The sequence below is a fragment of the Schistocerca cancellata genome, chromosome 7, assembly GCF_023864275.1.
Source record: "Schistocerca cancellata isolate TAMUIC-IGC-003103 chromosome 7, iqSchCanc2.1, whole genome shotgun sequence".
NCBI lineage: Eukaryota > Metazoa > Arthropoda > Insecta > Orthoptera > Acrididae > Schistocerca > Schistocerca cancellata.
This window is the reverse complement of record NC_064632.1, coordinates 344,703,775-344,718,724: the sequence shown is the minus strand read 5'-3', so window position 1 is coordinate 344,718,724 and position 14,950 is coordinate 344,703,775.

The window sequence follows — 14,950 nt, the reverse complement described above, 5'->3', positions numbered from 1 at the left end:
ATCCCACACTGAGGCCATTGCCTACGAGATAATTAGTAATCATATAACTGGTTGCTGGTTGGCTGGGATCTGATGCAGTTGGCTGTTTAATGCTTCTACTGGGTTACTACTAAGGTAACACCTGTCCCTGGCTATAGAGTGATGTAATGAAACTTTATTTCCTTAATATTTAATTAACCAGTGCTGTAGCTCACATTATGTGAGTTAATTTTATAGTTGTTTAAATAAACTAGGATTAAACTGTAATTTTGATCATACATATTTACCTTGGTAACATAAAGACAACCATTCTCTAAATGTGTACGAAGTGCACTGAGTCCCCACTTGTGTTATGAAAAACAATGCTCCTGTTCGAGGGTTAACAGAGTTGCACTATTAGTGCCAACTTGAATTTTTTCAGTTGGAGACAAAAGTACTGCTCTGGATGATTGGTTGGAACAGGGAAAGAAGGCGATTCAAATTTTCCACTTATACTCTTGGACTACTTCCACCATATTGGTTTCATAGTACTGCACTACGTGACTGGCTGGACATAAGGAGTGGGAAGGGCGTCATGCGTGACATCACTGATAAATATGATTTAAACATGATGACGTCATTTTTCAAGGTCACCGGGAAACCAGGGCAGGACAAAAGTGGTGAGAATGCCAATACTGTAAGTAGGCTGTTTAGGTTTTTATGTTGGTAACGCCACGTAGCGCTCTGTATGAAAATCACTGACTGTGCTGTGTGCAGTCTGCGGCTGATTTGCATTGTTGGAATATTCGCTATTGTAGTGTTGGTCAGTTGATTGTGAACAGCACGTAGCGTTGCACAGTTGGAGGTGAGTCGCCAGCAGTGGTGGATGTGGGAAGAGAAATGGCAAAATTTTGACAGCAGATGATCTGGACGTGTGTACGTCAGAAAAACGAAATTTGTAAGACTGGATGTCATGAACTGATATATATATTATGACTTTTGAACACTATTAAGGTAAATACATTGTTTGCTCTCTATCAAAATCTTTAATTTGCTGCCGGCCGAAGTGGCTGTGCGGTTAAAGGCGCTGCAGTCTGGAACCGCAAGACCGCTACGGTCGCAGGTTCGAATCCTGCCTCGGGCATGGATGTTTGTGATGTCCTTAGGTTAGTTAGGTTTAACTAGTTCTAAGTTCTAGGGGACTAATGACCTCAGCAGTTGAGTCCCATAGTGCTCAGAGCCATTTTTTTTTAATTTGCTAACTATGCCTATCAGTAGTTAGTGCCTACAGTACGCGGAATCTTTTATTTAGCTGGCATTATTGGCGTTCGTTTTATTGCAGTAGTTTGAGTAACGAAGATTTTTGTGAGGTAAGTGATTCATGAAAGGTATAGATTATTGTTATTAGTCATGGCCATTTTTTGTAGTGATTATTGAAAGTCAGATTGCGTTACGGTAAAAATATTGTGTGTCAGTTTAGTGATGATCAGAATAAGTAAAGAGAGAAATTTCTGAGTATGTTCAGTTTTGCTCAGCTGTTTGAAAATCAAGTATGTAAGAGGTTTACCAGCACAGTAATTCAGAAATTTTTCTAAGGGATGTTCCAATACGTATAGCACTTTTGTGATAAGTGCTACATCTGACTGAACAGTCTTGCTTATTGTTCGAATGTGGCTATACAAAACAAACATTATTATTAGTGTCTTTCAACAGCGTGGTATTTACTTGATTAATTAGTCACATATCTTACTAAGCCTAAGCTAGATACTTAGAGATCATAGTGTATGGTCTGGATCATATTTTATTTGTTTACTCCCCTATCAAGGTGAAGTCGACAAGATACCATCACTAAAATCTAGGACGGCGTCCACCGACCTTAACATAATTCATTATTGTAAATAGTGTGGATCAGGTGGTGAATGCCACCTAAAGTTTTTGAATTTATTTCATATACAACGAAACTCCCCCCCCCCCCATGAACCATGGACCTTGCCGTTGGTGGGGAAACTTGCATGCCTCAGCGATACAGATAGCCGTACCGTAAGTGCAACCACAACGGAGGGGTATCTGTTGAGAGGCCAGACAAACGTGTGGTTCCTGAAGAGGGGCAGCAGCCTTTTCAGTAGTTGTAGGGGCAACAGTCTGGATGATTGACTGATCTGGCCTTGTAACACTAACCAAAATGGCCTTGCTGTGCTGGTACTGCGAACGACTGAAAGCAAGGGGAAACTACGGCCGTAATTTTTTCCCGATGGCATGCAGCTTTACTGTATGGTTAAATGATGATTCCGGAGATAAAATAGTCCCCCATTCGGATCTCCGGGCGGGGACTACTCAGGAGGATGTCGTTATCAGGAGAAAGAAAACTGGCATTCTATGGATCGGAGCATGGAATGTCAGATCCCTTAATCGGGCAGGTAGGTTAGAAAATTTAAAAAGGGTACGGATAGATTAAAGTTAGACATAGTGGAAATTAGTGAAGTTCGGTGGAAGGAGGAACAAGACTTCTGGTCAGGTGACTACAGGGTTATAAACACAAAATCAAAGAGGGGTAATGCAGGAGTAGGTTTAATAATGAATAGGGAAATAGGAATGCGGGTAAGCTACTACAAACAGCATAGTGATCGCATTATTGTGGGCAAGATAGATACGAAGCCCACGCCTACTACAGTAGTACAAGTTTATACGCCAACTAGCTCTGCAGATGACGAAGAAATTGAAGAAATGAATGATGAAACAAAAGAAATTATTCAGATTGTGAAGGGAGACGAAAATTGAGTAGTCATGGGTGACTGGAATTCGGCACTAGGAAAAGGGACAGAAGGGAATGTAGTAGGTGAATATGGATTGGGGGTAAGAAATAAAAGAGGAAGCCGCCTGGTAGAATTTTGCACAGAGCACAATTTAATCATAGCTAACACTTGGTTCAAGAATCATGAAAAGAAGGTTGTATACATGGAAGAAGCCTGGAGATACTGACAGGTTTCAGAATGTTTATATAGTGGTAAGACAGAGATTTAGGAACCAGGTTTTAAATTGTAAGACAATTCCAGGGGCAGATGTGGATTCTGACCACAATCTATTGGTTATGAACTGTAGATTAAAACTGAAGAAACTGCAAAAAGGTGAGAATTTAAGGAGACGGGACCTGGATAAATTGACTAAACCAGAGGTTGTACTGAGTTTCAGGGAGAGCAAAAGGGAACAATTGACAGGAATGGGGAATAGAAATACAGTAGAAGAAGAATGGGTACCTTTGAGGGATGAAGTAGTGAAGACAACAGAGGATCAAGTAGGTAAAAAGACGAGGGCTATTAGAAATCCTTGGGTGACAGAAGAAATACTGGATTTAATTGATGAAAGGAGAAAATATAAAAATGCAGTAAATCAAGCAGGCAAAAAGGAATACAAACGTCTCAAAAATGAGATTGACAGGAAGTGCAAAATGGCTAAGCAGGGATGGCTAGAGGACAAATGTAAGGATATAGAGGCTTATCTCACTAGGGGTAAGATAGATACAGCCTACAGAAAAATTAAAGAGACCTTCAGAGAAAAGAGAACCACTCGTATGAATATCAAAAGCTCAGATGGAAACCCAGTTCTAAGCAAAGAAGGGAAAGCAGAAAGGTGCAAGGAGTATATAGAGGGTCTATACAAAAGCGATGTACTTGAGGACAATTTTATGGAAATGGAAGAGGATGTAGACGAAGATGAAATGGGAGATACAATACTGCGTGAAGAGTTTGACAGAGCACTGAAAGACATGAGTCGAAATAAGGCCCCGGGAGTAGACAACATTCCATTAGAACTACTGACAGCCTTGGGAATGCCAGTCCTTACAAAACTCTGGTGAGCAAGATGTATGAAACAGGCGAAATACCCTCAGGCTTCGAGAAGAATATAATAAATCCAATCCCAAAGAAAACAGGTGTTGACAAATGTGAAAATTACCGAACTATCAGTTTTATAAGTCACGGCTGCAAAGTACTAACGCGGATTCTTTACAGACGAATGGAAAAACTGGTAGAGGCCGACCTTGGGGAAAATCAGTTTGGATTCCATAGAAATGTTGGGACACGTGAGGCAATACTGACCCTACGACTTATCTTAGAAGCTAGATTAAGAAAAGGCAAACCTACGTTTCTCGCATTTGTAGACTTAGAGAAAGCTTTCGACAATGTTGACTGGAATACGCTCTTTCAAATTCTGAAGGTGGCAGGGGTAAAATACAGGAAGCGAAAGGCTATTTACAATTTGTACAGAAACCAGATGGCCGTTATAAGAGTGGAGGTGCATGAAAGGGAAGCATTGGTTGGGAAGAGAGTGAGACAGGGTTGTAGTCTCTCCCCGATGTTATTCAATCTGTATACTGAGCAAGCAGTGAAGAAAACAAAAGAAAAATTCGGAGTAGGTATTAAAATCCATGGAGAAGAAATAAAAACTTTGAGGTTCGCCGATGACATTGTAATTCTGTCAGAGACAGCAAATGACTTGGAAGAGCAATTGAATGGAATGGGTAGTGTCTTGAAAGGAGGGTATAAGATGAACACCAACAAAAGCAAAACAAGGATAATGGAATGTAGTCAAATTAAGTCAGGTGATGCTGAGGGAATTAGATTAGGAAAGGAGACACTTAAAGTAGTAAAGGAATTTTGCTATTTGGGGAGCAAAATAACTGATGATGGTCGAAGTAGAGAGGATATAAAATGTAGACTGGCAATGGCAAGGAAAGCGTTTCTGAAGAACAGAAATTTGTTAACATTGAGTATAGATTTAAGTGTCAGGAAGTCATTTTTGAAAGTATTTGTATGGAGTGCAGCCATGTATGGAAGTGAAGCATGGACGATGAATAGTTTGGACAAGAAGAGAATAGCAGCTTTTGAAATGTGATGCTACAGAAGAATGCTGAAGATTAGATGGGTAGATCACATAACTAATGAAGAAGTATTGAATAGGATTGGGGAGAAGAGAAGTTTGTGGCACAACTTGACTAGAAGAAGGGATCAGTTGGTAGGACATGTGTCAAGGCATCAAGGGATCACCAATTTGGTATTGGAGGGCAGCGTGGAGGGTAAAAATCGTAGAGGGAGACCAAGAGATGAATACAGTAAGCAGATTCAGGAGGATGTAGGTTTCAGTAGGTACTGGGAGATGAAGAAGCTCGCACAGGATAGAGTAGGATGGAGAGCTACATCAAACCAGTCTCAGGACTGAAGACCACGACAACAACAATAAGAACAACAACAACAACGAAACTGAGGTCTTTGGAAACCAGCACAGTGTTTCATTCTTAGATAAAACTCATATGCATCAAAAAGGATTAGTAGAAGTACAGGCATTCTGGTGAATATAGCATCCAACAAATTTTAATTTTGTCCATGAGAAGTGAATATACTGTTATGTTCTAAATAATTTGTGTCAGAACAAATAAGTATATTCTATGGAGTTTGTTAAATCATAATAGTCTTCACAAAAACATAATTCATACCCATGGTATGAAAGAAAAGAAAATCTCTTCATTCATAGAAGACATGAGTTCAGTTTTACAAGAATCATGCACTTTCGTTAACGTATTGGAAAGAGAAACACATGTTGCTACATATGTTAGAATTGTTTGAGAAGTTTGCTCATTTTGGACTCTTGCTGTCAGTGTACGATCTTCTGTGTTGAGATGACATGAATTGGACCCGAGGTAGGAAGGAAGGACTAGATGATCCATTGTAGAAGAGTAGGGATCCAGTCAGTCAGACTGGTGGTCATGGGCTTCATGATAGGTTGATTTCAAGGAGATGCCTTGCATCTTGTCCAAGAGTATTAAATGAAACATTTGGACGTTTATATCAATAGCAAATTACGTAATACATTAGATTGTTCTGAAATAGACAGAAAATTCACACGAGAACACATACAAGTTGTTAATCATTCGAATATATTAAACAGGTCTGTGGTTCCATTAGGGACCTGTTTTTCTTTTCTTTTAGGTTTGTGGATCTGTTCTCTGTCCATCGACTAATATATCTTCTATCCTGATTTAATTATTGTCCACTATTCACGACATGTAGCTTAATAAATGTGATTGCCCACTACACACACTGGTTAAGTGTCATTGTAGGGTTAAGTCTAAAAATTGGTTCTGTACAGTATGAGTCAATAACGACTGCATGCTCAGTGTTCCATTCTGACAATTAGTACAGCGCAGACAGCACTGTCTGTTACAGTGAGCCTAGCCACCGTGGCTGTTTACTGTTCGCTTATAGTGGACAAGCACGCACTAGCTTATGTAAAAGAGTTTATCTAATTTTCTGGAGTTGAAGTCTCTGACTGGATCATGGAAGTGAACATATTTTATTACAAACTTGAAAAATGTGAGTGACAAATCGCAGCTTATTCACTTTGTAGTAGACTTGTCATCCATGTCATCATTTGCTAGTATCACTTAGTGGAGCGTCTTTAACTGTTCATTTTGGTAAAATTTAACACAAACAAGTTCTTAGCAGCAAACTCTAACATTTCTCATATTAGGTGAACACGCATTTTACTGTTGTCCTCATGGGTCGTAATTTCTCAAGATGCAGAGTATAGCCTGAAATAATTATATTGTACGCATGCATTTCATAGGAAACAAGAACTTCAATACACACTAAAGATGTACATTTATAAGAGTGTGACATTTTGCGTTGAAATTTCCAGATATATGCCATCACAAGTTTATTATACTAACTGAAGGTATAGGACTTCATTGTTGATTTTCACAGGTGTAAGTGTGTGTGTGTACCAAACTTACAGTAGGTCAGAGTACCAGAAGTAGACTCCAAATAACAAAAATTTCCTTGCTATGGACTAGTGTCAGTAGCACAACAGGTTGTTCAAAGCCCATAAAGCTGCCAATATTATGATCCCTACTCTATGAACACCAACATACATAAGCCTGGAAACTGTTCTTAGACTATAGACTTAAATTACCGTATATATAGACATATATACTGGCATGGAAAACAGTGAAGTGTTTACTTATCCTTCATAGCCCTTGTACATTCTCTTTTTTATTAGCTCTGATCATCATGAAGCTAGAATTCTCCTTTTTACTGCATGCCACTGTTTACTCATGGGGTACAGCTATTATATCATCTACACTATAAATACTCAGTCTCTTGGCTTTAGTGCACTGACATTTGAGTAAATGTCAACACTATCTCAGTTTAAAAAAAAGGCTGATTCTTAAAACAATTTGGAAATTTACATAGTAAGACGTGTTTAGTCACTACTAAGAACTAACTACAATACATTAACAATGATGGCTCAATAATCTTCCAGGCTAACATTTTACATATTTCTTGGGTAACAGTATCTTGCTTGGATCACAGGAGGGAGTAAAATGTACGACAATAAGTACTGTGAGAAATTACCTCAAGTGGTATTCGTAACCTTATATGATGCTTGGTTGTTCTGCTCATTCATCTACTATTTCAACTTGTTGCTGTGAACTAAGTTACTTGGATTCTGAGACTTTTTCCCTAATACGATCTTCACTAGAGTTCATATTCATGCAAGGAGATTGTTGACTGCTGATATGCAGCACTTTTGTTTTAATAAATTTGATATTCACATCTTGACTGTGCTTACCATGTTTGGCTTTTGTTTACAATAAATATACAGTAACAGTCTTTCCATCAATAGATAGGCAGCATTTTCCATTAGAGAGATGTAATATTGCCACCCATTCTCGTAATAATTCAATGAGAAGAACGCAATTCATCGTTAAACCTTCTATAGTTAAATACATTCATTTCCTAGGTTTATGGGCATCCATGATTGCACCTTGAGATTGCATGACTTACTATCAGCTGCACAGAAAATATCACAATTCTGAATTGGCAAGGTAAGCACTTTTGTAGTTTCACTAATTCTGTTGAATTTGACAGCAGAAACCACACAGGTAGTGTATAGTACAATCATGGCTGGAATGTTTTTCAATGCAGCATTAATAGCAGCCTGAACTCGATTTTCATGTTGTTCGTTAAACATATTAAGATCAGTACACACCTTGCCTTCTCAAGTTTGAGAAGGCAAGATGTGTACTGATCCATTCATCTGACAACACTCGATAGTTGCTGTTGCCCATAGAACTGTTTTCCCCTGCATAAATCCTCTAATGACTGGCATTTTTTCTAAATCTGTTCATGTCTTAGGGGAAACTGCTTTTATGGGTTTTATACAAATGACCAGGTATGTGGTCTTTTTATCATGTGAAAAGATTTGGAAATGCCTATTTTTGAGTAAAATTTCCTCCAACAGGACATATTACAAAGGGTTGGGGTTTTGGCTACCACAATCTACTTCGACTCTATGTAGCCTATAAAGCTGACTCCGCATATTGTAAATATCACCTGCACTTGTACCAAGGTGTCTCATGCACTATTTCTTTAACAATCGACAACTCCCTCCTCATATCATTTGTTTGTACAGCGACAGTGTTACGCTACTGAGGAGATCACTACCTAATGTAGTTTTAATTTGACACAATTCAGATAGAATTAGTTCCCCTGAAACATATCGCCCTGATGAGGTTCCAGAACTAACAACTTTTAACTAAGAGTCCATTTCTTAATTAATCTCTACATCTCTCTCAGATATCCATTCCGTAAATTCATAGGTAATGTTCTGGCTCTTGTTCTTTTAATTTTACGTCTTGTTTCGAGTTAACTGTCAACATATTTTTTAGGTTAGATTCTCCCGATCGTATTAAACGCGTTTCGGCTGTTAACTTTTTTGTAACATCAGGAATGCCATTCAGTTTCGTACTGAAAAGCGCCTAAGGAGACTCAAAGCTGTCCTGTTTGGACTGAGCGTCATCCACTTGTGTTGATAGAAAATTGGAATTTGTCTTCATCATTGCTTCTCTTCTTTTGTACAGTTCTACTAACGGTTCTACAGTGTTGCTATTTTGGGAATTATTTCCTTATTTTCAGTTTGTGATTTCATTTCGCTACCTGAAGAATCTACATTATCAGTTGTGCAACCACCAACTTTGCTGCCATCGACATTTGATTCATGATCACTGTTTCTTACAGATCCCACATTTATAATTTTTCCAATTTTTATCAATCCGCAGACGACTGAATTGGTTTAATAAATTTTGAAATACATTTTAAACAGCACTATACAAATAATATGCTGTAAAAACGTGATATTCTCTAAAAACGTGAATTTTCAACAAGAAATTATCAACATGCAAAACCAGGACAGTAGCACTATTCTATATTGCCTGCACTGTGCACAAAATCAAACATCTTGTTGATACTAAATTCACAAATAACGTAACTAATCAACAAATTTGCGTCATGGATTTGAGATAAATTATGGGCTGTGAACCATCTACCTCACTGAAAAAAAATATAACAAATTTACAAACCCTTTTTGAATTTTTAAAAGGTTCCTTTAATATAATTTGTTTATTTACTCGTTTATTCCTCATAGTGTTGTCGCATTATACAGTATACGTACATGGACACGAAAATGAATAATACGATTTATAATTATGTGGTAAAAAATTTGTATATATAGACAATTCAACAAATTTACATTTGCCCTGATAAATGGTCGCCACTTGAAGTGGATTCTTACATATTATTTGATTATGTTTAATGTTCCTGTGTATCATAAGGCTTAAACAAAAGCATCCACTATAAAGGTGGTAAAAAAGAGGAAAATGTAGTTTCTGTCATTTGCAATTGAAATCGTTGTAAATATTGATTATTTTTACCATAAATAAAATAAGGTTCATTCGATTTACAAACTTGAATGAAAATTAAATTCAGGCCACCATAGCCACTCAGTAGAACGAAAAGCAGTCCAAAATTGTAAATTTTACTTATTCACTTGATGAGTAGTTTCTGGCCGCGATCCATTTTCAAATCTTCGTAACATAGTCGAAAATGACATTACCAAAGATGTGAAAACCATATCAATAACGTGCAACGAAGAGTTACAGCGCGTACAGGTAACACATGCATCTTCGTAAATGTCATTTTCGACTATATTACCATTATTTTAAAATGGGTCTCGGTCCGAAACTAGTCATCAAGTGAATAAAAAAAAGTAAAATTTGTAACTATGGACAGTTACTCCAGCATGGTGAATGTTCGTCAACATGGCCAATGTTGGTTAATGGTGTCCTTGGTGAGAAATGACTGTGCACATAGTTAATGTTCATACAAAGTAGATCATTTTGTAAAAAGTTAGTCAGACTTCGAATTCAGGTGAAGGTTCGACTTTCCAAGAATAAAATAACTAACGATAAAGTTGTTCTGATACTCGACCATTATGACGCCAAGCAAGTTGCTTCCAACTTAATGTAAATGGGCAGAAATCACTTGGATTATGTTATTGAAACAGGAGAACTAAGAGATTGATCATTATACAAAATAAAACCAAGTTTAAAACATAATTGTCCAACTATTATTGGCCAAAATGATACAATAAATACTCCTACATCTGTCATGCTACTGTTACAAAGCGAAGAAGGAAAAAATTCTGTTTCACACTCTTCATAGCTAAAATACACTCCTGGAAATGGAAAAAAGAACACATTGACACCGGTGTGTCAGACCCACCATACTTGCTCCGGATACTGCGAGAGGGCTGTACAAGCAATGATCACACGCACGGCACAGCGGACACACCAGGAACCACGGTGTTGGCCGTCGAATGGCGCTAGCTGCGCAGCATTTGTGCACCGCCGCCGTCAGTGTCAGCCAGTTTGCCGTGGCATACGGAGCTCCATCGCAGTCTTTAACACTGGTAGCATGCCGCGACAGCGTGGACGTGAACCGTGAACCGTATGTGCAGTTGACGGACTTTGAGCGAGGGCGTATAGTGGGCATGCGGGAGGCCGGGTGGACGTACCGCCGAATTGCTCAACACGTGGGGCGTGAGGTCTCCACAGTACATCGATGTTGTCGCCAGTGGTCGGCGGAAGGTGCACGTGCCCGTCGACCTGGGACCGGACTGCAGCGACGCACGGATGCACGCCAAGACCGTAGGATCCTACGCAGTGCCGTAGGGGACCGCACCGCCACTTCCCAGCAAATTAGGGACACTGTTCCTCCTGGGGTATCGGAGAGGACCATTCGCAACCGTCTCCATGAAGCTGGGCTACGGTCCCGCACACCGTTAGGCCGTCTTCTGCTCATGCCCCAACATCGTGCAGCCCGCCTCCAGTGGTGTCGCGACAGGCGTGAATGGAGGGACGAATGGAGACGTGTCGTCTTCAGCGATGAGAGTCGCTTCTGCCTTGGTGCCAATGATGGTCGTATGCGTGTTTGGCGCCGTGCAGGTGAGCGCCACAATCAGGACTGCATACGACCGAGGCACACAGGGCCAACACCCGGCATCATGGTGTGGGGAGCGATCTCCTACACTGGCCGTACACCACTGGCGATCGTCGAGGGGACACTGAATAGTGCACGGTACATCCAAACCGTCATCGAACCCATCGTTCTACCATTCCTAGACCGGCAAGGGAACTTGCTGTTCCAACAGGACAATGCACGTCCGCATGTATCCCGTGCCACCCAACTTGCTCTAGAAGGTGTAAGTCAACTACCCTGGCCAGCAAGATCTCCGGATCTGTCCCCCATTGAGCATGTTTGGGACTGGATGAAGCGTCGTCTCACGCGGTCTGCACGTCCAGCACGAACGCTGGTCCAACTGAGGCGCCAGGTGGAAATGGCATGGCAAGCCGTTCCACAGGACTACATCCAGCATCTCTACGATCGTCTCCATGGGAGAATAGCAGCCTGCATTGCTGCGAAAGGTGGATATACACTGTACTAGTGCCGACATTGTGCATGCTCTGTTGCCTGTGTCTATGTGCCTGTGGTTCTGTCAGTGTGATCATGTGATGTATCTGACCCCAGGAATGTGTCAATAAAGTTTCCCCTTCCTGGGACAATGAATTCACGGTGTTCTTATTTCAATTTCCTGGAGTGTAGTTTCAACTTCGTAAAACGAAGATTAGCACCACATAGGGGGTTTACCAATGTCAATGTTCTGAAGACTTTTCTTTTTAATCAAATATCAATTATCTGAAGATGTTTCCTGTTAATAAGCATAATTAAAAGAAATAGATTTTTTACTATCCATGCAGTGTAGTTGGCATTATTCTACAAACATTTATATTGAAATAACATTAGGAACTATTACATAAGAGTCATAAGCATGAATATTACTTGATTTTATTATCATTATCTAGTCCCTTAACAACATTTAGTCAGACAGAAGAGTGGCCTTTGTCATTATATCAAAATATATGTTATAAATGTCTGCCTTTAATCCAACCCTAAAGTAGTACTAAAGAACCTAAGTGGTACTAACAGGTTGCACTAGTATTCTGTATGTTGCATCCTTTACAGATGAACTGCATTGCAAGTACAGATGAGTTAACAGGTAAATGGGGAAATGTTTGATAAATCTCATCCTCATGTGCACTTTATGCTGTATGTTAGCTAGCATATGTGATTTTGCAATGCAGCATGCTCAGTTACTAAGCTGAGTTAAGAGACTCAAAGGTACTGGGTGTCAGCCAGACAAGATATGTCTGAAAAAGCAAAAGGCTTAGTCAGAGAGTTTGCACTTACTGATGTCTGCCTCCCTGCCTTGTGACACTTGACTTGCATCATAGAACAATTTAGATATTGGAAAATAATTACTTTGATATTCTGTTGTACCTGACACCAGTATATGGTACAGATAGAACTTTGCAAGTACCAAACCGCTCTTTGCAAGTTCCAAACCGCTGCTTCATGTAATGTTTTGAATAAATACTTTGGAGCTTGGTGAAAAAAATTAAGAGCATTTGGAAACATTAGAGCAAGGTCAAAAATACTGCAAGTCACACCTTTTATGTAGTTTTTCGGATAAATATCTTTAAACACATAGCAAAAATAATAGAATTTGGATTCTTTTGAGCACACTGTAAAATACTTTTAGATGCTGCAAGTTACACACTTAATGCAATTTTTTTGATAAATAATTTTAAATATGAAGCAAAATAAATTTAAAACATTTGGTTAATTTTTAGCACTCTGTAAAGTACTTTGAAATACTGAAATTTACATCCTTTACATAATTGAAATACTGCAAGTTACATCCTTTAGGTAATTTCTGTGTGTAAACTCTTTTGAATATCTCACAGAACGATTAGAGCATTCAGATACTTTTGAGCACCCTTTAAAGTACTTAAAATTGTGCAAGTTACAACCATTTAGATAGTTTTTTGGGTAAATCCTTATGAAGATGCCACAAAAAACTCAAACCACTTGGATTCTTTTAAGCACTCTGTAACGTATTTTGAAATACTGCGAATTGCATCCTTTCTCGTAATTTTTTGTGTAAGGGCCGTTGACAAGGCGTAAAAATATCATAGTTTTTGGGTACTTTTGAGGACATACTTTGAAATATTCTGAAAATTATTTCCTTCATGCTATTTTTTGGATAAATACTACCGTGCTGCCATTGGCAGTAGAGGGTCAGAGGTTTACGAGGATATGGTCATGATTATGTAATTTATTCGTGGTCAAGGTCAAGAACAAACAGTGAAGGTCATTGCTCCTGCCCATGCATGTTGGCAACCCAAAGATCAGATTTGTCCAAGAATTCTTATTACCATTCTACTACTATTACAGCTTCACATTTCTTAATATATAATAGAATCTGGAGTATGTGATGCCGAAAATGAAATCCAGCATTTCCTTCCTCATAGTAAATTTATTTATCTCTTATTTATTCAACTGATTTGAGGTATAGGCTATCTGCCGTCCCATGCTATTAGATTAGATTAGATTATATAAGATTTACTTTCATTCCAATTGATCCGTAGTGAGGAGGTCCTACAGGATGTGGAACATGTCAGAAAAACAACAATACATGACAAATATTTACAACTAAAACAAATAAGCTTATGTACCATTCCACAGGTCCCAAGTGGAATGATCGTCATTTTTTTAATGAACACTAAGAGTCATTTTACAAATACTAATGCACTGAATTTAAAATAAAAAAATTTTTATTTATTTATAAGGTAATAAACATGTAATACAACTACTGTAATACTTATTTACAATGAACACATTACTGCACTGAAATGGTGCAGAAGTTAGATTATACTTACACACACACACACATACACATTTTCAATGAACACATTACTGCACTGAAATTGTGCAGAAGTTATGTTGTACTTATATACAAATCAGTTGGTTTTACTAAAAAATTCATCAATGGAGTAGAAGGAGTTGGCCACCAATAAATCCTTTAGGCTTCTCTCAAACTTTACAAAGGCTTTTTATGGCTGCTGGCAAGTTATTGAAAATGTGTGTTCCTGAATAATGCACACCTTTTAGTACAAGACTAAGTGACTTTAAATCCTTGTGAAGATTATTCTTATTTCTAGTATTGATTCCATGAATTGAGCTGTTGGTTTGAAAAAGTGATATATTTTTAATGACAAATTTCATTAAGGAATAAATATATTGGAAAGCAGTAGTTAGTATCCCTAGTTCCCTAAACAGACTTCTGCAGGATGTTCTTGAGTTCACACCACATATAATTCTTACTGCACGTTTTTGTGCCCAGAAAACTTTAGCTTGGCTTGATGATTTACCCCAAAAAATAATCCCATATGACATTATGAAATGAAAGTAAGCATAGTATGCCAACATTTTCATTTTTACATCCCCTATGTCTGACAAAATTCGCATTGCAAACTGAGATTTGTTAAGACGCTTCAGCAGTTCTATGGTGTGGTCCTCCCAGTTGAATTTATTATCAAGCTGTAATCCCAAGAATTTAACACTGTCCACTTCTTCTATCTTCTTGTCATCATATGTTAGACATATACTCTTGGGTCACCCCTTAGAAGTTCTGAACTGCATCTAGTGTGTTTTTTCAAAGTTTAGTGACAAAGAATTGGCTAGGAACCAGTGATTAATGT